Source organism: Alexandromys fortis, unplaced genomic scaffold (genome assembly GCF_014885135.2).
Source record: "Alexandromys fortis isolate MF-2015 unplaced genomic scaffold, M_Fortis_MF-2015_v1.1 scaffold_71, whole genome shotgun sequence".
Lineage (NCBI taxonomy): Eukaryota > Metazoa > Chordata > Mammalia > Rodentia > Cricetidae > Alexandromys > Alexandromys fortis.
The window spans coordinates 1,969,785-1,994,692 of record NW_026067954.1 but is presented as its reverse complement, the minus strand read 5'-3'; the positions used below and the strand labels follow the sequence as shown (position 1 = coordinate 1,994,692).

At 48.2% G+C, this 24,908-nt stretch overlaps 1 protein-coding gene and 1 pseudogene across 3 annotated transcripts in view; one reads left to right on the top strand and one right to left on the bottom strand.

The window, feature by feature from the left end:
* Positions 1-24,908, top strand: part of Mapk4 (mitogen-activated protein kinase 4) — a 264,113-nt gene that overhangs the window by 176,931 nt on the left and 62,274 nt on the right. The window lies entirely within an intron of this gene.
* On the bottom strand, positions 8,935-9,867 carry LOC126507345 (HAUS augmin-like complex subunit 8; annotated as a pseudogene).

The following is a 24,908-nucleotide window of genomic DNA, read 5'->3' as shown; positions in this document are numbered from 1 at the left end:
ACTGGCATGCTTACTCTGGCTGATCAGCCAGCTTTCTTACACACCCCAAGATCACCTGCCCAGGGGTAGCACCACCCTGACAGTGGGTTGGGCCTTCCTACATCAACCAGCAATGTCCACAGTGCTTCACAGGTGTGCCGGAGGGCAATCTGATGGAGAAAGTGCCGTGTTTGAGGTTCCCCTTTCCCAAGCAACTCTGGCATGGGTCGTGTTGAAATAAAAGCTAACCAGGATGGGTGTTTATTGCATTTATTGTCAGGGGCGAGGGAAGTCCCCAGAAGACTCAGGTTCAGGTGGAGGTTATAATTCAGAGCCTGAACATGTGCCAACCAGGGCTCAGGGTTTGAAGTGTAAGGGGCAACACAGTCTTACACTGTTCACTAGTACAAAACTTTCTACAAACTAAGACTCCTCCCAACCGGGCTTGTCCCTAAATGTCCTTATTCCTGTCTTTACCAACGATAGCAGTTCTACTAGCAAATCCCATCAGGTCAGCTTCTCTCCACACGCTGTCCTGTTCCTGACATTTAAACCTGAACTACCATTATCTCCACCCTGGGTACCTTAGTGGCCTCTTGACTGCTCAAAGACATTTATCTTCTTGCAGGGATTATTCAAAGGGCATTTGTAAACCCACAGGTCATATTGTTTTTTCACTTGGACCCATTCATGGCTTCCTAGGGCGCCTGGGGATGAGCTGGGATTCCTTCCGGTGACACACTGTCTATGTGTGTGCTTCAGCTGCCGAGTGCTGGCTTCATCTCCACAACTTTATAACCCGAATATTCCAAACACTGTCCTGCCTTAGGGCTTTTGATCTTACTGTTTTCCTTAGCTTTCTTTCCCTCAGGCGAATGGTGGTTTATTCTTACCTCTCAGGTTTTAGTCAAGTTGTATCTTTTCAAGGAAGCCTAAAATAATCTCTTGACCAAGAGAAGGTAAGGCTTAGCCTGCACCGTCTGTTACCTCCGACCCTTAGTGCCCCCTGTCTTATCTCTAGTAACTAGCACTGACTGCGTTCTTGTTAGCATGTAAGTTCCACCAACGCAAAGACCTTTTGCTGGCTTACCGCTCTGGCACTCAATGAGGGAGGCCGCCTTTGGTCATTATTCTGAAATGTTGGAGACAGGAGGTTGATGAGAACAAGCGGCACGACACATAGGCCCTGGTGTCTCCACCTGCCAACATCACCCCGTGCTGCCCAGTGCACAGCTGCATGTAATTGGCATCTGGTGACTGTGTGGATACCCACGCGCAGGCTTTGGGGGCTGCCTGTCTAAAGGGAAGCTCAGTACAAAAGCACCTGTCAAATTAAGACTTCCTAGAGATTTATACAGCAAATTATACTTTGCCATTAGTTTAAGGTTCTAGGAGAGCATACTATTTAAAGGAAATCAACACCTGAGAAAGTTGGGGTGCCCACAATGCTGACACTAGGCTTCTCATTTGATAGAGCAGGCTCCATGGTCGCAGATTTTTTTTCTTTAATTTTGCATAATTCAGAATAATACAGCTTAAACTGAAGGATCTTATTTTCTTTTTTTAAAGCCTATTCTTACATTTGTAGAAAATGCTGGAAGAGTTTTAAGATTATTCTCTTTTTTTAAATGTATTTTTATTAAGTTTTTGTGGTGTATGGGAGGGGGCAGAAGAGGATACCAGGTATCCTCCTTTATCGTTGACCTCTTCCTTTATTTAAGACGCTGTCTTGTCCTGAACCAGAGCAAGCTGTCTCAACGAGGCTGGCTGGCCGTTGAAATCTCAGGATCCATCTCTCTCCACCTCATGCTTTACCCTCCCCCCCAGTACTGGGGTTACACACATGCATAGCTGTGTCCAGCTTTCTCCATGGGTACTGGGGATTCAAACTCAAGTCCTCACACGTGTCCTGCAAGTGCTCCTGCCCACTGAACCATCTTCTTAGCCATCTTCTCAGCCTGGCTTCATTTTTATTATTTTAATCTGAAAACTTACTTAGTCTTCTTACTTAATTTCTGAAAAGATGTTTTAAAATGTTTTAGATTTTTGGAAAAAAAATGTATTTATGGGTGTTTTGTTTACATGCATGTTTGTGTGCCTTGCGCATGCCTCATGCTTTCAGAGAGGAGAAGAGCGTGTTGGGTCCCCTGGAACTGGAATTATAACTATGGCGCCGGGAATTGAAACCATGTTCTCTGGAAGAGCAGTCAGTGCTCTTAACCACTGAGTCCCTCTTTTCTCTCCAATCCATTTCCTGAAATTTTAATGATAAATTTGAAAACTCAAAAATACCCTCACAGAAATATCCAGAATAATCAAACTAATTGACATACAAAATTGTTTTTATACTGCATAAAGCCACTGAAAGCTATGGACCAAATGGTTAGAGAAAATGCTGTGGGTGGAGTTTTCTTGTGCCAGCAGTGGCTCCCAAATAACCACCTAGATACATAATATGAGCTGTAAATGCTTGGCTAATAGCTCAGACTTATTACTAGCTAGCTCTTACATTTAAATTAACTCATATTTCTTATCTACACTTTGCCTTGTGACTTGGTATCTTTACTCAGTACAGCAAGCTCATCTTGCTTCTTTCTGCTTCTGCTCAAGACTCATCTGACTCCGCCCTTCTTTCTCCCAGCATTCTCAGTTTGGATCTCCCATCTAACCTTACCCTGTTCATCTATTGGCCAGTCAATGTCTTTATTTTTTTAATTAATTAATTAATTATGTATACAGTGTTCTGCATGCCAGCAGGCCAAAAGGGGGCACCAGATCTCATTACAGATGGTTGTGAGTCACCACGTGGATACTAGGAATTGAACTCAGGGCGTCTTGAAAAGCAGCCCTTGCCCTTAACCTCTGAACCATCACTCGGGCCCCAGCTTCTTTATTAAACCAATCAGAGGCATATTCACACAGTGTAAATGAATATCCCACCTTTTCCACAAAGCTTCTTTTGTTCAGGAAGAGAGGTGGACTGGATGGATGGAGTGGACTTCCGGGCCTTTTGTGTCCTTGTGAGATGGAGTGGGGAGTGTCACTGTAGGAGCCCACTTTTCCCTCTTTGTGCCCTTCCCCCTCCCTTTCCTCCATGCCATCTTTAAGCTTCTGCCTCGGGAGGTGGAAACTGGGCAAGGTTCATAGGTGCTGGCAGAGGGGTTCCAGCTTTCTCTTTAAGTTCTCAGAATAAACCACTGCCTCCCTTGTGCCTCCAGATCCCCACGTGTGTTTCGGAACGACTGGACCGTGGGCTCCTCCTAACATGGCACAAGGGCATTTGTCATGTAGGTGTAAATTACCACGAGCCTGCTCCACGGGAAACCAGCCTCCTGGCTACCCACGGGCTCCCATCAATCTACAAGACAAATGGCTGTTTTCATTTGACTTGTAACTAAAAGAGGGAGTTACTCTTGCGGCTCTTGGTTCTCCCTCTCTCCCTCTGCCCTCTCCACCCCTCTCCACCTGGCCTCTGTTCCAGCTCCTGTTGTTTCCTCAGCTGGATTCTGTTGAAATCTGTAGCTGACAAACAATCCACAGACGGTCCAGTGACCAGCAGTTGCCTCGTGAGCCCACAGACCATTCCCCCTACTGCTCACCACCAATTTCAGAGTTGACCTGGGCTGGAAGATAGATCTCAGTCATCTCCCGCACTTCTTGCCAACACCCAGCCTCCAGACCCTTCTCATTTGAAAGCAGAGTCCAAAGGGGTTATCTCCAGACCAAGTGACCTGGTTGCAATTGTCCTCTACCTGTGATCAACCCTTTACAGTATTTAGGACTCTACAGTGTTCAGTACTCAGCAATGTGCCCTGCAATGGCATATCACCATTCTGTGACAGGTGGGTAGAAAGAGGCCTGGGACTCAGTGTTCATTCTTAATCGGCGCCAGACCTTGAAGCAGATCCCATGCATGGGATATCTTGTGTGGGAAACGACACAATTGCAGGGTCTCACAAGGTCTTCTCTTCGAATGGTATTTCCAGGTCACAGTGGAGATCCAGCCGTATAGGGTCCTTTCCTAATTTATGCAGGCTGGATGGGAGAAAGTTTATGGTATAAGTCTACCAACCATAGCCTTTTCCCTGACACGCTGAGTCTGACCTGAGCTCACAGACCTGGAGGGTATGGGTGTTGATGTTAGACAGACTAGGAGGAATTGGGGACCTTGTCTTAAAGCAGAGGGAGCAAAGGGAGCCAGCTCCCACCAGCTCCCCTCCCCATCCGCTCCCCTCCCCATCCTCTCCCCTTGGTGACTTCTGATGTACTCTCTGGCGTATGATTCCCAAACACTGGGGGCTAGGGCAGAAGGAGGCTTAGTTTTCATGGTTGCTTTTTCCCATGCCCAGTTGCAGCTAGCTCAGCTAATTGGCCAGAGAGGGAAAGAAAAAAAAAATAGTGCAAATCTGCAAATTAATAAAACAGCCTTCAAGCAATCGCCAAAATATGTAGGAATCATGAAGTAATTAGAAGCGTGAGGATTTCTGCCATGCTCCCTGCTTCCAGGCTCAGCTCAGCATCTGATCGCTTTAGGAGGCCAAGGGCTGGCAGGCCATGGGGAGTGGAAATTCTTTCCATTGCGTTTTGAGCTCACCTCCCTGGGAGCATGGGTTCTCTTGACATCTTTTCAGGGTCCTGGCAGTTCCCAAAGGACCAGCTAAACTCAAACAGGCCCAGACTGTCTGCAGCCTTGGGAGTCTGCACAGCACGTTGTTCTATAGCCTTGGTGTAAGGCTGTAAGATTTCAGGAAGTGCTTTGGGGACCCATGGTCATACTGAATCCTTTTTTTTCCTAAAGCAATCTCATTTTACATACCAATGCCAATTCCCTGTCCTCCCCCACCTTCTCCTCCCCATCCATTCCTCAGAAAGGGTGAGACCTTCCATGGGGAGTCAACAAAGTCTGCCACGTCACTTGAGACAGGATTGAGTCCCCCCCCCCCCATCTAGACTGAGCAAGGTATCCCTCCATGGGGAATGGTCTCCAAAGAACCAGTTCATGCACTAGGAATAAATACTGGTTCCACTGCTAGTGGTCTCACAAACTGCCCAAGCCACGCAACTGTCACCCACATTCAGAGGGCCTAGTTCTGTCTTATGCAGGTCCCCTAGCTGTCAGTCCAGAGTCAGTGAGCTCCCGCTTGCTCGGGTCGGGTCAGCTGTCTCTATGGGTTTCTCCATCACAGTCTTGGCCCCTTTGCTCATAAACTCAAGGAGTTCGACCCGGTGCTTAGCTGTGAATTTCTACATCGGCTTCCGGTCTTACTGAATCTTACTCTCAGCAAATATTCTTTTGGAAAATGTTTGAGAAAGAAACTGAGGCTCAGAGAACAGGAGGGTACAACCCAGCTCCAGGTTGTGATTAGTAACAGCAGCGGGGTTCAAACCAACCTGCCAACTCCCCTCCCCCTCCTCCTCGCCCTTGCCCCTTCCTGTGGCCTTTGCTGTATCTCTCAACAGCACTAGACATTTTCATACCCCAGTTTTCCTGACTAACTGCCAATTTCAGATCTGTTTGGCCATGATGTCAAGCTCAGATAAGTAGTTCAAACACAATGTTTGTTTAATAAATTGAGGCTCTGGCACCTGTAGTTATTCGTTGATTTTTATTTTCCATCTCATTTTCTATCCAGATTGATCTGGGGAGCAGAAATATGGGAAACAGCCTAGAAAGGGATTTCAAGAGACTTAAGCCTTATCATATACCTGGAGGGGGGTGGGTAGGGACACTGTGAGCTTAGAGTTTCATTGTTTGCGCTTTCTCAAGGGTAAGTGCTCAAGTTCACGGATACACTAGAGGGCTTTGCTTAGAACTGAAATGCAGCGTACCAAGGGCCGGAGATTCAAAGAGCAGAACCCGGAGAGAATCAGGTAACGAGCTTGACGTGTGTGGCTAATTCCCAGCCGGCAGCAGAAAGCTCCTGGGAGGATGGAGTTTACACAGTTTGTAGCCAGACTGAGCAAACAAGAGCGTGATTAAGTTACACGCCTTGGCTGGCTCCATCACCAGAATAGAAACATACATGTTCATTTAGGATGGAAAGTTCTCAACAAAGTAGTTGCTACTTCTTCTAAGGACTTGTCCCCGGTCCTCAAGTCCAGCCAACACCAAAGCAACCCATGGTAGAGGAGATTGGGGAATCAGAGGCAATCAGTGCCTGTTTACCAGGGTACAATTGCTCAGGAATTAGTGGGAATTTCAGGACAATGATAGGAGTGTATCATGTGACGTGTGGTCCTGAGTTTGTGTGTGCAGGGGTGAGAGGGCATGGGTGATGACCTTGGAAGCTGGGGGGAGCAGCAGAGGAGGATTTGAGGGCCGAGTGGCCCACACTGATCCACATGCTGCCCAGCTGGACGCTGGAAGGCAGAGACTTTTAACTCATGCTTGCAGGGATGCTGTGTTACAGGGGGATCTGGAGCTTCCTCCAGTCCTTACTCCTGCATTGTCTCGATTCTTGTGTTCCCCAAAGAGGAGAGAGAATTCATATGGGAAACAGGGGTAAAGTAACTAGCCAGGAGTTTAATTAGAGCAAGCAAGAAAGCAAGGACACACTTTTTAGTAAAAGATCAGGCTGGGCTAAGCAACAATGGCTCTGATCCTGGCAGATGTGCGGCTCACATTTCCCTTCTGTTTCCTTTTCCTCTGTTGTCTCCTTCACCTTGGGCATGTTGTGGAACATTAGTTGAAGGTGTGTTCCGTTTGTTTATGCTGTGGAACATTGGTTTAATGATGCAAAGGTGTGCTGCATTCTTTCATGTTCTTTGTCTAACTCTGTGAAGCTGTGCTACTTTGCCTGTCTAAAACACCTGGTTGGTCTAATAAAGAGCTGACAGCCAATAGCAAGGCAGGAGCAAGGATAGGCGGGGCTGGCAGGCAGAGAGAATAAATAGGAGAAATCTGGGAAGAAAGAATTGAGGAGAAAAAGGAGAGAGCAGATACCAGGGACCAGCAACCCAGCTACACAGCGAGCCGAGGACTAAGAAGTAAAGAAAGATACATAGACTAGAGAAAGATAAAAGCCCAGAGGCAAAAGGTAAATGGGATAATATAAGGAAAAGCTGGTTAGAAACAAGCCAAGGCTGGGCATTCATGAGAAAGAATAAGCCTCTGTGATTATGTGGGAGCTGGGTGGTGGGCCCCCAAAGAACAAAGAGTAAAAAAAAAACAAAAACAAAAACAAAAACCAACTACCGGGGCATTTCCAGGAAAGGAGAGTTGCTTTGTTGCTTTTCTCAGAAGCCCGTTTTACCCAAACTGCAGTCTGCTAAGTAGGTGTGTAAGGAATAAGGACATTTATAGGGGTTTAGGTGCCTCTAAATTTAAAAGGAGACAAGATGGCAGTGCACTGTGGGTGCTCCTTTGGCTGACCCATCTCCAGACGGCACAGCCGTCTTCATGTCCTATTTCAGGGGTCCCAGACTGGTCTGTCTCTAATGATTGCCCCACCTAGTGTTCTTTCTGTCTTGTCTTGAGGGGCCTATTGACCACTCCTTCCTACACCTAACCGCCTACCTAAGAAGTTGGATATACAGAATCTGCTCCCGAGCGGTTAGAATGGAGGCAACAGCAGCCAGCCTCAAGTCAGGCTCGAGAATTCTGCCTCCATCTGTTTCTTACCCACCAACCGCCGTATAACGACCACACCCTCCACTGTTGGACACGTTAGGCCTGTGAGTGTCAGGGACAGGCCACCAGATTACCAAGGGTGAACCTTTCAGACTTCTCTGGTTTTGATGGAAGATGGAGTCGGGCGAGCCCACCCCTTAGGGCCTTCAGCCTACCTTGATCCTAGATTGCTGTTTTAGGAGGATACTGAGGTAGGGGCAGTGAAGTTGTTTCTCTGTCTAGACCAACCTCTCCCTGTCATCCTGGGGATTCAGAGGCAGCAGATTGTGGGCGAGACCTTGAGCTTCCCTGCCCACAGCTGCTCTTGTTGTTCCCTTTCAGCAGGCTTTCTTACACAGACCCACCTGCTTCTGGCTCCTCTGTGGGCTCTACCTTGGTTTTTCCCATCTGCCCGTCTTCCCTGACTTTGTAGCCTCCGTGCGATTCCACTGCGGCTCCTTTATCCCTTCTGGACCAAGATGTGCAGCAGCTGTAGAATCCCCAGCGCCACGCCTGCCACTTTCCTTGCCCGCCGAGTTTGACTCGTGTCCCCAGAGCAGCACGCCCAGCCCGTCCACAGTTACTTATGGGTAGATCCAGACCGGTGAGTGCATTTGCTGACCTGACACGCGCCTTGCTCAACCCAACAGACAAGCGACACTCTCCCTCCCTTCTTTGACTCTTCCTCGGACCAAGTGTCCTTGTGATTTATTTAATGCTACATTTGGGGGCTATTTTTTGTTGATTTTACAGTCGGAAACAGCCTTAAACACAGTGCTGAAGCGCTGTCAACTGTTGCTGAAGGCAGGAAGGCTGCCATGGGCTCGCCGGGAATTATGTGAGGTCAATACTGTCAGGTTCAAAGGCAACTCTGCTTCCCCAGACTCAAAAGGCAGTCCCTACATGTATCCAGAAATGAGCTCACTGGACTAGAGGATTCCTGACAATGAGGGAAAAGCCAGTGTTCCTCGGGAACTTGTGAGACCAGTTTCCATCTACTGAAAGGAGTCATTTCCTTTTTTTTTTTTTTTTTTTTTTTTAGCACACGTTAATCAGAATTTATTATCAGTTTGTTCTCAAGACAGGGTTCCTCTGTGTAGCCCTGGCTGTCTTGGAAGTCACTCCTGGTTGCAAGTAAACCAGGCTGGCCTTGGAGTGCTGAGATTAAAAGCACGTACTACCACACCCGACAGTCTCTCGGTTCCAGGACAGCCAGGCTCTACAGGGAGACTCGGTCTCAAAAAACCAAAACCCAAACCCACAAATGCTGCTGATGTCCCAAGTGGAAAGTGCAGAAAAAGAAAAGTGCATAAAAATTTCAGAAAACTGCATGGCTGGAACGTCCTTCAATCTGAGGTAAAGGCCCAGAGGGAACGGGGACAACCGAAAAGTGGGGTGAGGCCTACACTGGGGTTAGTCCTGTCCTGTGAGGGGCTGTGGGCCCCCGAGGGCGTCTGGACCGAAATACCACTGGCTACAGGTTGGGGTGCCCTTGGGCCTCTTCCCAAACTTCCTGGTTTATCAAGGCTGCCTCTTTGCTGGCCTGGGAGGAAAGTTCCAGCACCTGACCAAAGATCCTGTAGAGCTCTAGGTCCTTCTTGGTAATCAAGTCCCTGAGTTCCTCCAGCAGGCGTGACACCTGCGCGCTGGCATCTGGGGAGGAGATACCCAGCTCTCCCAGGAGCTGCAGGGTGGTCTTTAGGGCCGGCTCCAGATCATCTAGGAGTTCCTGCCCACATCCCTGCATGTGGATGGCCTGCACGGGCAGCTCATGTCGAGTGGTGTCCAAGGCTGTGGCCAGTGTCTTGTATTGCTCCTTGAAGGGCTTTGCTACAGCCTGGAGAGGACCCAGCACCTCCATCTGGGCATCCAGGATGGTAGCCAGCTCCTGATGTTTCTGCTGGAGCAGCAGCTGGCGCCGCAGCTCCAGCACCTGCCGCTATAGACACTCCTTCTCACGGCATAAGGCCGCCAAGTCCTTCTCAGCCTTCTCCTCCAGCAGAGTCAGGTTGTTTTCCATCTTCACAGACAGCAGGGTCAGCAGCAGTGTCTGCGACTCCATCATGTCCATGATGGTCTGCAGATCCTGTCTCTTCTTGGGAAGGCGTGTCTTTTTCTGAGTGGTAAAGGACATGGGACTTAGCTTTCTTTGACATTGTCCTGTCAAGCTGGGGAGCCGTCCTGAACATGCTTGTGTCTTTGATGGATGAGAGGTCTAGGTAGGGCGGGGCTGTGCTGTGCCCTTCCAGCATGGTGGACTGCAGGCCTCCTGTTCCCATCACCAGAGAAGAATGCCACGGTCAGTGCCATTGGGCACACACCCCTTGGTTCAATACAGCTTGGGGCCACCAGGACTCTTTCTTCCAGGGTGTGTGGGTGCTAGACTCTCAGGCCTGTGAGCCCCACAGCTGAGGCTAGGGGCATCTTCTCAGGTCTCTTGTTCTTGGGCATAGACTACAGAACCGTGAGCTCGATAGCCTCTTTAATTGCCTTGTTTTTAATAAATTATTTACTGTGTTGAGTGTGACTGTTTGGGCTGAGGTCCTTCCATGCTGGTCCTAGGGATTGAACTCAGGTCACCAGGCATGTAGCCATCTTTGCTGGCCGAGTCATCTCCAGGAGTCATTTCCTTTAACCTCTGGCAGGAGGAACAAACGCTGTGGCCACAGATAGATCGAAGTCCATGCTGGCCTCCAAGCTCCCCCAGGATCACAAGTATCTATTGTACATCTCAAAACCTCCACCATAACCCGCTGGCTTCCCGCCTCCCGAGAGTCCCTCCTCCCAGGTACCCATTAGGTCTCTCTTGAGAGCAAGGTTTTCCCCTCTGTCCCAGATATCCATTGTCACTATTTCCCTGCTATGTTTCTCTATTCTGTATCTCTTGCTATTCTCTCCCACTCTGATTTCCTGGCCCTGGCCATGTCCAGCCTGCTAGCCGTGTTCCATTTACTTCTTTCTCTCTCTGCTCTGGAATCTTCCAGATGCCTCTGGCTCTCCTATCTACAATAAAAACCTTAACCATATCGTGGAGCGGTCATATTGGCAGTTTCTTTACTGCACCTCCCTGGCCTACACACACCCTCGACCTCACAATATTGAACCAGCCGTGTTAATGAGAATCAGCGTGGTGGTGGTGCATTCAGAAAAAGTAGGAGACTTAGCAAAGTGGTCTTGGGCTTTGGTGTTAGTGTGAGCAAGCAGCGTGTCTCCTGTACCAGCAGTGGGTGAGCCGTTCCCTGATTCATTGTTCGCCGCCACAGCTAACAGGGATCAGCTATATAAATGATTTAAAAACAATGAAGCCGAGTTTCCATCCGAGTGCCGCACACATTCAAACCCGTCTGGTGTCCCAGGCTTCCTACGAGAAGAGGTCTCTGGGCTTCCTCTGCGATACTGTTTTGTGTCAGTGTTTGCATGTTTTATTTGCTACATACACACCCGGACTCTGTCTTCTGACACCCCTTGAGTTATTACTTTCTAAATCTCCAGCTGGGCCGCAAGTCCTAGTAAAGCAGAGAACTGTTGACTTACAGCGTCCTTCCCAGGGAGAGGAACGAGGAAGGCGAAAGTGTTTAAATCAAATGCGCTTGCTGATGGAGTCCTAGCCCAGGAAGACGAATACCACAGAGCTCACATCAGCAAGAAGAGCTTTGTGTGTGTGTGCGCGTGCGCGCGCACGCGTGTGCATGTGTGTTAGATAGTATCTGATTCCCAGGAAGGTTTTCATGCTAAGGGGGAGAGAGCAGATTTCAGCCATCCTGCAGCAGAGCCCAGCATGTGTACTTTCCAGTCTCTTCACATGCATGGCTCAAGCGCTTCTAGAGGGGCTCAGCGCCCAAGGACTGGACATTCCTGGGCGGCAGTGGGCTGCATAGGATGTCTGTGGGGAACGGACGCTTGCGCTTCTTCCTCTTCAATTGGAGGACACCAACATGCTTCTTGCTGTTGTTGCTTAATTTCCAAATTATTAGATTCAGGATTTTTCTGTTTGTTAATAGACTGCATTCTAAGGTGCAATTAAGATGTCATCCTTGCCTGTCAAGACATGTTTTCCGATCTTTTCCCCTGGGTCATTTCTGCAACTCTTCTGCCTCTGGGACTTCCTCAACCTTTCCCCTCTTTCGTTTCTGTCCTATTCTCTCCCTCACTTTAATCACCCACTAAGGACAGACTTTGAGTCTAGTTTGGTGATTGTCCATGGACCACGGTGCCTAGTACAGTTCCTAGTGTCTCGCAGATCTTTACGATTATTACTATGGTGATGACCTTGGTTATCTGTTAGTTGGATGGAGTAACTTAATGAAAAGTCCTAACAGAGGTACAGATCTACATCTGGGTCCCTGAGTAAAGAAGACCTGGGGGTGTCCATGTCACCCTGTGCTCCCAAATATCTCTACTCCAATGAGCAAAGAGTTTGGTTTATGATATGAAAGAGGACGGAAGGAAACAGCCCCTTCTAGAATCTAGAGTTTCCTTAGAGGTATGGAGAAACCCTTTCCCTGGGAATTGTTAGTTGTTAGTTGGGGAAAATGCTATTGATCTGTCATGACCTGTTGTTTAGTAACAGTGGCTTTCTGAGAATGGACACTTATGCCTCCCCAGGTATCCCAGCCTTCGCTAAAATAGCCCGATCTTTGGACTGTCCCGCAGAAGGGTCCGATGAGGTCCTGTGTCCTGCCCCAGGAAACATAGATCTCATAGCAGGTGTTGACTCAGAGAATGTTCTAGATATCAGCATCACTGAGGGCTGGCTTCTTGTCAGGTTCCTTCTGCTCAGTAGCTCCCCAGCCCGAGCCCCTTGGACGGGCAGCTGCCTTTTAGACTCACTGGAGAGCCTTGGTTTTACAGCTCAGGCACCTTCAGCAGCTTCGCACTAGGCATAAAGTTAAGTTCTTTAACTCTTACTAAGGTTAGAAACCCTGTCTGATCCTCATCTATGGCCTCCTCAGAAAGATTAAGGTCAGGGCTGTGGGGACTGGATCTTACCTCTGATAACCGCAGGGGAAATGTGAATCAAGAATTTTGTTTCAGACAGCCAGCTCTGTCTGCTAAGGTATAAAGAAGACAGTCAGCCACATCTAGGGACCCACTCACTGTTGGGGGCTTGTTTATAGGTGGGCGGGGCATTAGGAAGAATCCGAGGGGGCGGAGTGGGAAGCAAGGTAACCGGATTGGGTGGAGGATGAGGTTCAGTGTTTGTTTTTTTCCAGGTCATTGCTGTTCTTAGATAGATGTGCCTTCTTCTGTGTTTTAGACACTGTTTCTCTCTTTCTAATTATGTTGATGAATGCCAGCACCTACTGTCAGCCTGAGGCAGAGAAGATCAGAGTGTGTGGAACAGTGCTTGGCTCTGTTCCCGAGGAGGGTGGGGTGCTAACACCTGGCACAGGGTGCGGAGCCGTTGCCTGGGGCGAGTGTTGTTTTCTGCCGTGTTCTGTTTGGCTTCTGCTCTTGAGGAAAACTGAGAGATGTGTGTTGTCAGACTGGGTCAAGGACAGATGAGGTCCATTCTAGGAGCCAGAAACCTGACTTTGTCCCTTGTGGTGACTTGGACAAAGTAACTGGACACTGGGCGGGTGATTGGACAGACGGGATAGGCTTAGATTTCTTTGAAATTCCTTAGCGTTTAAGTCATGTCTATTATTCCTTAAAAACGGCGGCGGGGCGGCGTGTGTGGACGAACACAGGATAGACGGGACACGCGCAAAGGAAGGACAAGACACGCGGTTCCCACGTGGGCAGTTTAATGGGGAGAGGGAAACACGATAAGGGCGGGACGTGCAGACACACGAGGAAAAAGGGGCAAGAGAGAGAAACCTCGTGGAGCGCTCGCTTTTAACTGCGGGCGCAAGGTTATCTGGGAGTGATGGTCTTCACCTGGGCGCGACCAGCGCGCGCAGGTGACCCAGGGGAAGTCTGGGAGCTGTAGTTTCCAAGGAATAACATTCCAACCTTTTTAGTTTATTAAAAAAATTAAAATTGGGGGGGGGTCTTTAGGGAATGGGAATGGGGGCGTAGCCCGGTCTCTCATGACTGCTTCCTGCTGACTTTGGGCGTCGAGGGGTCCAGGGAATGTTCAGTTGGTCCGCTGGCGTTCTGGGCTGGCTGATTGAAGAAGTCACCTCCGTCCGGTTTTTCCTTCTGAGTAGCTGGGCTGGCTGATTGAAGAAGTCACTGGGATGCTGGAAGGCAAAAAATCGCATTAGTGGAGAAAGAAATTAGGGAGAAGAGATCTGGAAGGTTTGGTTAGAGGGGAAACTTAGGGGGTGGGGGAGGAGTCCTAGGAATAAAAGAAAGAAGGAGATAAAAGAAAAAAAATTAAATGATACTTATTCCGTTACTGAGCCGCTTGTGAATCTGCTTAGGTGAACTGACCTGTTAAGTGGCTTTGTTAAAAATCTGCTTACCGCTGGAGCCCTTGGCTTCGTATTTGATGATCTGTAATGGCAGCTGAATAGTTATTTAGAATTTTGGAGAAGGAAAGATGTATTAACGCAGGAGAATTAGGTGGCAGATGGGGTAGGAGGGGCTAAGCCAGGTGTCTTTTGGAACTTAAGGGAACAGGGTCCCGTCTGGGTTACCGTGTATGAAGGATTATTTTGAGCTGTGGAAATAAAGGGCTTGAGGTGTGTCAGATGGATCCAGTGGGGAACCCCTTTTAGCTTAGCAGCTGTGGGAGTTAAAAGAATTACTCTAAAGGGTCCCTGCCATTTAGGGGCAAGAGGTGAGGGGCGTTGACCTGGGGGTGAGAGCAATACCTCATCACCTATTTTAATTGGTGGAAAACATGCGTCAGTGCAGGGCTGAGGTAGAGCGTGATCCGCAAAGTCCCATAGAAGTGAACGCAGGTGTGAAAGAAGAGGGGTGAGCAGGTGATCGGGCAGGGGGGAGGTTTCTGGTGAGAGGCCGGGTGTTAAAACTGGCCGCCCATACATAAGTTCAAAAGGTGAAATGAAGAGGGGACCCTTGGGGAGGGCCCGGAGCCTGAGAAGAGCAAGGGGCAGAAGTCTTACCCAATCGAGGTGAAGTTCCTGTGACATCTTCATAAGGGCTGTCTTTAGAGAGCGGTTAGTTCGTTCTACCTTACCTGAAGACTGTGGATGGTAGGGGATATGAAAGTTCCAGGGGATTCCGAGTGCCTTGGACAGGGTTTGACAGATCTGTGACGTAAACTCTGGACCGTTATCTGACTGGAGAGAGGCTGGGAATCCAAACCTAGGGATAATCTCTCGGAGAAGAATGTCAGAGACTGTCTGGGCTCTCTTGTTAGAGGTGGGGAAAGCTTCAACCCATCCAGACATTGTATCCACCAGAACCAGGAGATATTTAATTTTCCTGACTGTGGGCATATGAGTAAAATCCAGCTGCCAGTCGGCTCCCGGGAGAGAACCTCTGGCTTGGTGGGTAGGAAAAGGGAAGCTGCGATATTTGGTCCTGGGATCTGACTTTTGGCAGATCTGACAGGAAGCAGTGGTGGCTTTTAAAAACCTGATATCGTCAGGTGTGGGTTTGACATGTGTTTTTACAAAATGAAGTAGGGCTTTTTCATTGGGATGAAAAAGCTGGTGTAGGTAGGACAGGATCTGTCGGGTGTTGGGAGATGCCTGTGGGACTGTGGGCTGTACTGTAAATACTCCCTGAGGTAGCCGAGGCAGGCCTGTATTCTGGAGTGCTGCCATCTTAGCTGCTCTGTCCGCTCGGTTGTTTCCCTTGGAGACAATGGAACTGTCAGATTGATGAGACCGGCAGTGAATAATTCCTATAGCTTTAGGGAGATAAGAAGCTTTTAGTAAGTTCATAATATGCTCTGAGTTGGTAATGGATCCTCCCTTCGCCGTGAGAAGTCCGCGCTCCTTCCAGATGGCTGCATGAGACAACAGAATATGAAAGGCATATTTGGAATCTGTGTAAACATTTAAAGACTGTCCCGCGGCTAACTGAAAAGCTCGGGTGAGAGCTATCAGTTCGGCTTGTTGATTTGTTGTAAGGGCAGGTAGTGCCCTGGCCTCGATTATCTCTGTATCTGACACTATGGCATAACCTGCTTTGCGCGTCCCGTCACATAGAAAGGAGCTGCCGTCTGTGTACCAGGTGTGAGTAGCCTGGGACAGACTGCCCTCCTGTATATGTGAGGGGTGGGGTAGTAGGTCCTCTAGGACCTCAATGCAGGAGTGAGATGGGGAATCATTAGCATTAGGTTGAGGTAGAAGATTTGAAATATTGAGAGGTTGGCAAGATTGGAAATTGATGCTCGTATCTTCCATCAGCGCCACCTGAAGGGAAAGAACTCGAGAAGGGGGTAAGGTTTGTAGACCTTTGTAGGTTAAGAGGTTAGACAGGTTATGGTGAGAGAAAACTGTAGTAGGTGCTCCAAAGGTTAGCTTTTTTGACTCACGAATAAGAAGTTCAGCAGCTGCCAAAGCACGTATGCAGGGTGCCCAGCCCCGGGTGGTAAGGTCCATCTTCTTTGATAGGTAAGCTACAGGTGCAAAGGAGGGTCCCAGTTGGTGTCCTAGGACTCCCAGGGCATAGCCCTCTTTCTCTGCTACGTAAAGAGAAAAGGGGCGGGTTAAATCCGGAAGATGGAGGGCTGGGGCTTGGATCAGGGCCTGCTGGAGTCTCCGGAAAGGTTTTGTGATGGGGTGAAGAAGGGGCTCATGTAGAGAGCCGAGAGCTGCTTCATATAACGGGCGAGCAAGGAGGGAGAAGGAGGGTATCCAGGAACGCAGGAAACCAGCCACTCCCAGGAATGATAAAACCTCTTCTTTGGTGGAAGGAACTGCAAGAGATTGAATTAGTCTTTTTCTGTCCAGAGTAATAGCCTTTTGTGTTGGGGTTATGGTCAATCCCAAATATGTTACCTGAGTCGTGGACAATTGAACTTTGCCTGGTGAGACTCTGTAGCCCTTTTTGGATAAAAAATTTAATAAGGCGGCAGTGTCAGTCCTGCTGGTCTCCAAAGATGGGCTACACAGCAGGATGTCATCGACATAGAGTATAAGCTTTGATTTAGGGAGAGGCAGAGAAAGCAGATCAGAGGCCAGAGCCTGGCCAAAGAGGTGTGGGCTGTCCCGGAATCCCTGAGGGAGAACGGTCCAGGTGAGCTGTGTAGAAAAATTAGTATCAGGATCTGTCCAGGTGAAAGCAAAGATGTTTTGAGATTGAGGGCTGAGGGGAATAGAGAAAAAGGCATCCTTGAGGTCCAAGACGGAGAAGTGGGAGGTCCCTGAAGGAATGGTGGACAACAAAGTGAGAGGATTAGGCACGACCGGGTGTAGAGGTACCACAGCAGAGTTAATGAGCCGGAGGTCCTGAACCAAACGATAAGTTCCGTTAGATTTTTTGACAGCCAATATTGGAGTGTTAAAGGGGGAAGAGGTGGGGCGAAGCAGCCCTTTTCTCAGAAGGTCAGAGACTATAGGTTTTAACCCTTTGAGGCTTTGGGAAGAGAGGGGATACTGAGCCTGGGTGACGTATCCGGTGGGGTTTTTTAACTGAATAACAACAGGGGAATGGTGTTCAGCGACAGCGGGATTTTGGGTGTCCCACACGAGAGGGTTCACTTGGGAGGCTGGAAGAGGAAAAGACATATTAGTGTCAGGAGATCGCGGGGTCAGGAGAAGCAGCAGCTGCGTCACCGACGAATCTGGAATGAAACGGGTTGGGGGCGCGAAAGAAATGAAAGCTCCCAGCTTGGTCAGAAGATCCCTTCCCAAGAGTGGAACTGGGCAGGTTGGTAGAACCAGGAATGAATGGCTGAGAAAAATACCTCTAAATACGCAGTTGAGAGGCGGGGTTTGGTGAGGTAGATAAGGCTGTCCTCCCACCCCAACAATAGGGGAGCTTGAGGGGGAGGTTGGTCCCCAAAATTCCCTTAGAACCGAGTATGTTGCTCCGGTGTCCAAGAGAAATGAGATGAGACGACCCGACACGGTTATCAATACCCGTGGCTCCTGGTTGCAGATGGGCGTGGCGGTCGGGTTGTTGATGGAGCCCGGGTACCTTCAGTCCTCCAGGGCCAGGCCCAGCAAGTCGGCCTGAGGAGCCTCTGGGCCCGTTGCCCCAGCATTACTGAACACACGGGGGCAGTCCACAGACCAGTGGCCCTCCCGATGACATTTAGGGCAGGGGCCCCGTGGGTTACGATGAGGATTGGGGCAGCCCTTGGCCCAGTGACCCGTCTTACCGCATTTGAAACAGGGTCCGGGGGGCGGCGGGGGAGCAGCGCGAACAGGGTGAGCAGTGAAGTCTGTCGCCTCAGCTGGTCGGGCGGGTGCAGTAATCACGTGGCAGTGATTTTTGGCTTTTTCGTTTCTCGCGTGGTAAACTTTGAAAGCCGCCTCCAGGAGCTGTGCCTGTGGAGTCTGGGGACCTTTTTCTAAGCGCCTAAGTTTACCTTTGATGTCTGGGTAGGATTGGTTGATGAAGTGAGACATTAGGAGTTGTCTGCCCTCGGTAGATTCTGGATCCATGTTTGTGAACTGTAACATAGCTTTGGTTAGTCGGTCAAGAAATGCAGAAGGATTTTCCTTAGTATCCTGAAAAATTTCTGAGAGTTTGGAATAATCTACAGGTTTAAGGGCGGCCTTACGGAGTCCCGCCATAAGACAGGTTAAGAATTGGTCTCTGGCCAGAATGCCGGCGGGGGAATTATAATCCCAGTGGGGCTCCCGGTCAGGCACCGCCTCCGCCCCGGGAGGGTGGGAGGCGAGAGTCTGGTGTACCTCGTCGGCGTACTGTCTCGCCTGTTCCCAGACACGTCTGCGTTCCTCGGGGAGCAAGTTATTGAACAGGAGGGTTTGTACGTCGTGAAAAGTTAGGGAATAGGACTGAGTCAGAAATTGAAATTCTCTTATGAAATTGGTAGGATTAGCAGTATATGACCCGAGCAATTTTGAGACCTGAGAGAGCTCTGATAAGGAAAATGGTACATGAACCCTTATTAGACCCTCCGAGCCGGCCACCTCCCTCAAGGGCAGAACTGTAGCTGGCTTGATTTGACCTGGGTTAGTCCTCGCTGCGGCCTGCGAACGGGTAAGAGGCGGGGTAAAAGTCGGAGCCAGACTGCGGGTGGATTTAGTGCCTGAGGGGGGTTTGCGCCGCGAAGAGGAGGAAGCAGCAGGGGGGGAGGGAGACCGGGAAGAGTCTGAAAGTCCTTCCTGCTGTCTGTGGCCAAAAGAAACGGTTAGCCGTTCGTGGGTGCGACTGCGCCTGCGGGAGAGGTGAGGTGAGGGTGAGTTGGAACTGGAATGAGAATTAGGATGTCGGCGAGAACGGAGGCTGCGAAAACTCCTTGGGGAAAGAGATTTGGACCTGGGGAAATGTCTGCGCGGAGATGGTGAACGGGAGGAAGGCCTGCGGGCAGGAATGTTAAAATGTCTGCGTATCCCGGGTTTCGGCACCAATATTATTCCTTAAAAACGGCGGCGGGGCGGCGTGTGTGGACGAACACAGGATAGACGGGACACGCGCAAAGGAAGGACAAGACACGCGGTTCCCACGTGGGCAGTTTAATGGGGAGAGGGAAACACGATAAGGGCAGGACGTGCAGACACACGAGAAAAAAGGGGCAAGAGAGAGAAACCTCGTGGAGCGCTCGCTTTTAACTGCGGGCGCAAGGTTATCTGGGAGTGATGGTCTTCACCTGGGCGCGCCAGCGCGCCCAGGTGAAGGGAAGTCTGGGAGCTGTAGTTTCCAAGGAATAACAATGTCTTGATGAATGGCATGGGTCACACCCAGCCTTCATTTGACTAATACCTCTTCTTGAGGTATCAATTCTTCTAGAGGAGGGGTTACCTATTATCAATAGTTAACGCTGCCAGATGAAGAAGAGGAATTTCTATGTATCTGGAAGGAATTCTCTTAGTGAGCCAGGCTCCACTCATAATTAGCGAGCCAGGGAACACTCAGGGACCAGGAATTTCTAGGGATGAAGATATACTGGTTTAATATCCAAATAACACTATTCCCATTGTACCCATGTACTTGAATATTTCTGCTGTAAATTCTTAAGGCCCAAGATATGATTCATCTGTGACTTCCCTTCTGTATGATGAGATGCAGTCCAGGATAGGTCTTTCACACCGGGAACCCTGCTTCTCAGCCCTGACTCCCCAGGGGAGCTTCCACTATCCTGATGCCCTGTCAGCTCTCTGAGCCAATTAGCTGAGTCTCTCTGGATGGGAGATTTTATTTGCCAAATTCCCCAGGTGACTCCAAAGAGCAGCCCCTACTAAGCATGAGCTATTTGAGGGCGAGCAACCTGCTTTATCCACCGCTGTTTCTCCAGAGCTCCACGTAGTGCTTGGCACAAGGGCGTTCTGTGTAGCCGCCAGCGCCTCCTATCTCACAGATGTGAGCAACACCATACAGCACTGCTGTAAACCCAGCCCAGAGCTTGGCGCTTTCCAGTTTCCTCACCTGGGTGTTTGCAGTCCATCCATCTAGGAGTATGACTCTCGGAAACAGGATCCCCATCTGGTCTCTACACACTCCACCCAACTGCAGCAGCCTGGTCCTTCGCTCTCCCTGGGAATTTTCCCACACTGAATGTCTCTCGTGTACATTGGTGCATTTATTTCCAGTCCCCATCAGTGCCTCCCGAGTCAAGATGCCATCTTCAGTCGCCCACACTGCTTTAACAGCTCCTGCATGGGGAGAGGCTACCAGGGTAAATCCCATAGCAACCAAGCCATTCTCTGCTCTGTGGTCAAGGCCATCCCTTCAAAATTCAAATGTGGTCCAATCATTAAAATGTTGTACTTTCCTTTTCCCGATCCACACGACTCCATGGGCTGCTGTGTTCTGATGTACTAGGTGCCAGGGGCTATGGTGTACTGTACAATAACCTTGAGGTTAGGCCTCCAGGCCCCTGTGACCTACAAGGCCCAGTGGTCTGGTCCACATCACCCCATGGTTTCCTACTCTACTTTTTCAGACTTAATCCACTATACCCTTTGTCTTTGCGTTCCCTCTATTAGCTTTCTTACACCTCCGAATTCCGTCTCCCTCTATCCTTGGAGCCTTTGTACACCCATTTCCCTATCTAGAATATTCTCTCTATCTTTTTATCCCTCCTTGCCTAGTTAATTGCTGGTAATCTTCATTTTATGGAACCCTGAGTTGGTGGAGCTCTCGTTTCTACGAGTGCTCTCTTTGGTCGGTAGCTCCCCTTCCATTTGGGTTGTTGGACTAATCCCCCACTGCCCACCTCATGGAAGTGCACATGCAGAGGCGGTGGCTGACTTCACTCATGGTTGTCCTAGTGCTAAACAGAGAGAACAGGGCCACCAAGGAGGCGCTCAGTAGATAGTGGCCAGCCGGACGACTCATTGTTCTTTCCTAACTGCTCCAAATTGTCCTAGCCTAGCCGCTGTATGATCAGGTAGTTACTCCTATCTCTCTTCCTTGCATGGTTGGGGAACATGAGGAGGGGCTGCCTCTCCTTCCTGAGTCCCATGTGCTTTCTAGAGGTGCCGTTACTTGAAACAGCCTGCATGATATGTCTGCTTGGCTCTATTTTTAGCTTCCTCCTAAAGATCTATTAATACCTACATCCATCAGCTGCTTTTCTCTGGTAATCTTTTGATGTTTCTTCATCTCCTAGAACTTCGCCAAAGCCGAGTTAGGGTTTTTGAGGTATATGTTCCCTCTTGTCACTTTGGCCCTCAAGGGTGTTTTGATTTTTCTCACAAGAATTTTTTTCCTTTGGTTTAATTTTTATTTATCATCATTACCGTCTGTGTGCATGGCGTGTGGTACGGGCACGGATGTTGCCGTGCGCATGTGAAGTTGGAGGACAATCCTTCGGAGTCAGCGCTCTCCTTCCACTTTCATGTGGCTTCCAGGAGTCAAACTCGTGTCTCCGGGCTTGCAGGACAAGTGCCTTTAGCCTTGGAGCCATTTCTGCAGTTGTTCCTTCTCAGATTTTAGCTTTCCATCGCAGTCCCGGGTCACACTCGGTGCCTCTACTCACATATTCCTGTCTGCGGTCTCCCCGTCCTCCTGGCCTGGTGTAAGTCATGATGAGGATGAGTCTCCTGGCTTCTGCAGTAGCCTCCTGGTCAGCTCAACTCCACCTCTGCCTAGTCTTAAATCCACTGGGAATCAAACCCTGCCTCTCAACATTGTTTCTCCGAACCTTCCTAAAACCATAGACATTAATTGGACTAGACCTCAATTTCTTGCTTTCATGACCTTCTGTGGCCTTCTTCTGTCTCCGAGCCTTGCTTTCCTGATCATATGTAGAATAAAATGCTTGGGCTAGGTTGTTGAGAATTCCTCAGTAATATTAATGGTAATAGGGATAATAATGGCAATGATCAGATTGGCTGACATTTCTCAAACATCACATAGCCAAGCACCAAGTATTTCATGTATATTTTATCAGTTCACTTTAAAATTATTCATTCCCCCATTAAGCAAACAAAGCAGAGATTTCTGGCCTTTTTAAACTAGATGTTGAAATTCAAGCATAGTGAAGTTAAACCGCAGAGCTGGTGAAGCGACCGTGCCAGGACTTAAACCCAGGTACACTGTCGCTAAGCCCTCACTCTTCTTTAATATTTTATACACTATATGATATATATTTTGATCATGTTTTATCCCTTTTCCAATTCCTCCAAGATCCTCCCTCTTTCCTACCCACCCAATTTTATGTTTTTCCTATCTCTCAAAAAGCAAACACCAAAACAAAGCAAAAACCCAATAAACACACCCGCGCACACACAAAACTCACAATAAACATGTAAAAGACCAAGGCAAAAAATGCTGAAACAAAGCAAAATGATACAAAAAGTCTACAAAATTCCCACTGAGTTTGCTTTGTATTAATCAACCACTCCTGGGTATGGTGCCTTCCCAGAAGTGTGGCTCATATGCCCAGTAGGACTCCAGTGGACAGAACGGATTTTCCTTGACAGTAGGTACCACTTGCACACAGCTTCTTGTTTAGGGTGGGAGCTGTATCCACGTTGCCCTCGCAGTGCCAGGACCCCGTCAGGCTAGAACCTGTGCAGTCTCTGTGAGTGTGTCTGTGTGTCCGTCCTGCTATGCTTGAAGATACTGTGTCCATGGAGTCAATCCCTCTTCTTTGTTCTTACAACCTTTCCACCTCCTCTTCCACATAGATCCCTCATGCGTGGAGAGAAGGGGTCTGATGGAGACATCCCATTTAGGACAGAGTGCTCTAAAGTCTCACTCTGCACACTGTCCAGTTGCGGGTCTCTGTGTTAATTCCTGTCTACTGCAAGCAGCTTTTCAGATGATGGCTGAGCTATGGGTATAGCAAGCAGAATCCTCATGAAGAGTTATTTTATTGCTGTGCTCACTTAGCAGAATAATAGTTTTCTACTAGGATCCACGACTGACCTAGTCTATTCTTGGTCACTTTAACAGTGTCAGGTATAGGTTCCATCTTACGGATTGGACTTTAAATCCAATCAGAAAAGTGGTGGGTTGCCCCCATAACATTTGTGCCACTATTGTACAAGTTTATCTTGCACTGTTTTAGGTTGTAGGGTTGATAACTGGGTGATGTTTGTCCTTTGGTAAAGTGCAAACTACCTTCCAGTACCATGAATGTTAGTGAGTAGGGGTGAAGCCTCTAGTTGGGCAACCAGCTTGATGACTCCTAGTTTTGTAACATTTCCAAGTGTTGTTTTCCATAGGGTCTTACCATCAGTTTGTGGAGAGCAACCAGTATCCTTGGCAACAACCTTTGATGCTTCTGAGTTTCCAGAGGGCCCTTTTGGCCAATCACTCAACAAAATGTAACCCATTCCTGGCCCTGGAGGGTTTTTTCTTTTTTAATTTATTATTATTATTGTTATTTTTTTTTTTTTAAGAAAACAAGGCACTGGAGGTTTTAGTTGGTGGCATAAGATGTCTGGTTGGGGCATTGACTCCCCTGTTACTTCGATGGCTCCATTTAGATTCCTTTCGTAGATGTATAGATTTTAGAAAGCTTCTACAGAAGTAAGTTTCCATATGGTTTTTCAGATGGTCTTTAGTGTTAGCTGTCCCCCACTCCCTCCTTTACTAGTCTCTTCCATATCCCTTGCTTTTTAATCCATCTAAATAGTTCCTGGTTGTCTCTCCATAACAATATGTTCTATTTCCCCTTCCTTGGGAGTTTCTCCTCCCTCCCAGGCCCTTACTAGATCCCTAACCTTTGTGGTTCCTTGGGTTATAGCACGCATATTGACAACTTAAAAGCTAACATTTATATATAAGAGAAAACATTCAGTATTTGTGGGGATTTTTTGTTGTTGTTTTGCTCTGAGGTTATGCCACTCAGCATAAATTTTTTTTCTAGCTGGAACTTGAGATAGATAATTCCCAGGCTGTTTCCTGAGAAACGACCCCACTGGTTTCCATAGTGACTATACAAGTTTGCATGACTACCAGTAATGACTAAGTGTTGCCCTTTCTCTGTGTCCTCACCAGCATGCGCTATCATTTATGTTACTGATCTTGGGTATTCTGACTGGCCTAAGATGAAATCACAGAGTAAGTTTTAACCTGCATTTCCTTGATAGCTAAGGGTGTGGAACGTTTAAGTGTTTCTCAGCCATTTGTTGATTCATCTTTTGAGAACTCTTTGCTTCATTCTGTATTGCACTTTTTAATTCAATTATTTGTTTTCTTGATGTTCAGGTTTTTTAGTCCTTTATATAATCTAGAAACATCTGCTGGAAGGTTGGGGTTAGGGTTTCTTCCAGCAGATGTAGACTGCTGCTTTATCAGACTCTGACATATAGAAGCTTTTCAGTTTCATGAAGTCCCATTTATTAGCTGTTTTTAGTGCCTGTGTTGTTGATGGCCTGTTTAGAAAGCCTTTTTCTATGCCAGTGAGTTCAGGGCTATTCCCCCTTTCTTTCTATGAAGTTCAGGATACTTGGTCTTAAGCTGATATCTTTGATCCATTTGGAGTTGAGTTTTGGGCAGGGTGATAAATATGATCTATATTCATTCTTAGTTTTCTATTTGCAGACATCCAGTTGGACTACTTGTTGAAGGTGCTATCTTTCCTCCAATGTGTATTTTTTACTTTGTTGTCAAAATCAGGTGTTCATAGGCATGTGTACTTATGCATGGGTCCTCCGTTTGATTCCATTTATCAATGTATGTTTGTTTATGCCAGTACCACAATGTGTTTATTTTTATAGCTCTGTAATACATCTAGAAATTGGGGGTGGTGATACCTCCAGCAGTTCTTTTATTAGTCAGTATTTTTAGTCTATCTTGAATTTTGTATGTTTCCATATGAAGTTGAAATTGGGTTTTTAATTTCTTTTTTTTTTTTTTTTTTTTTTAA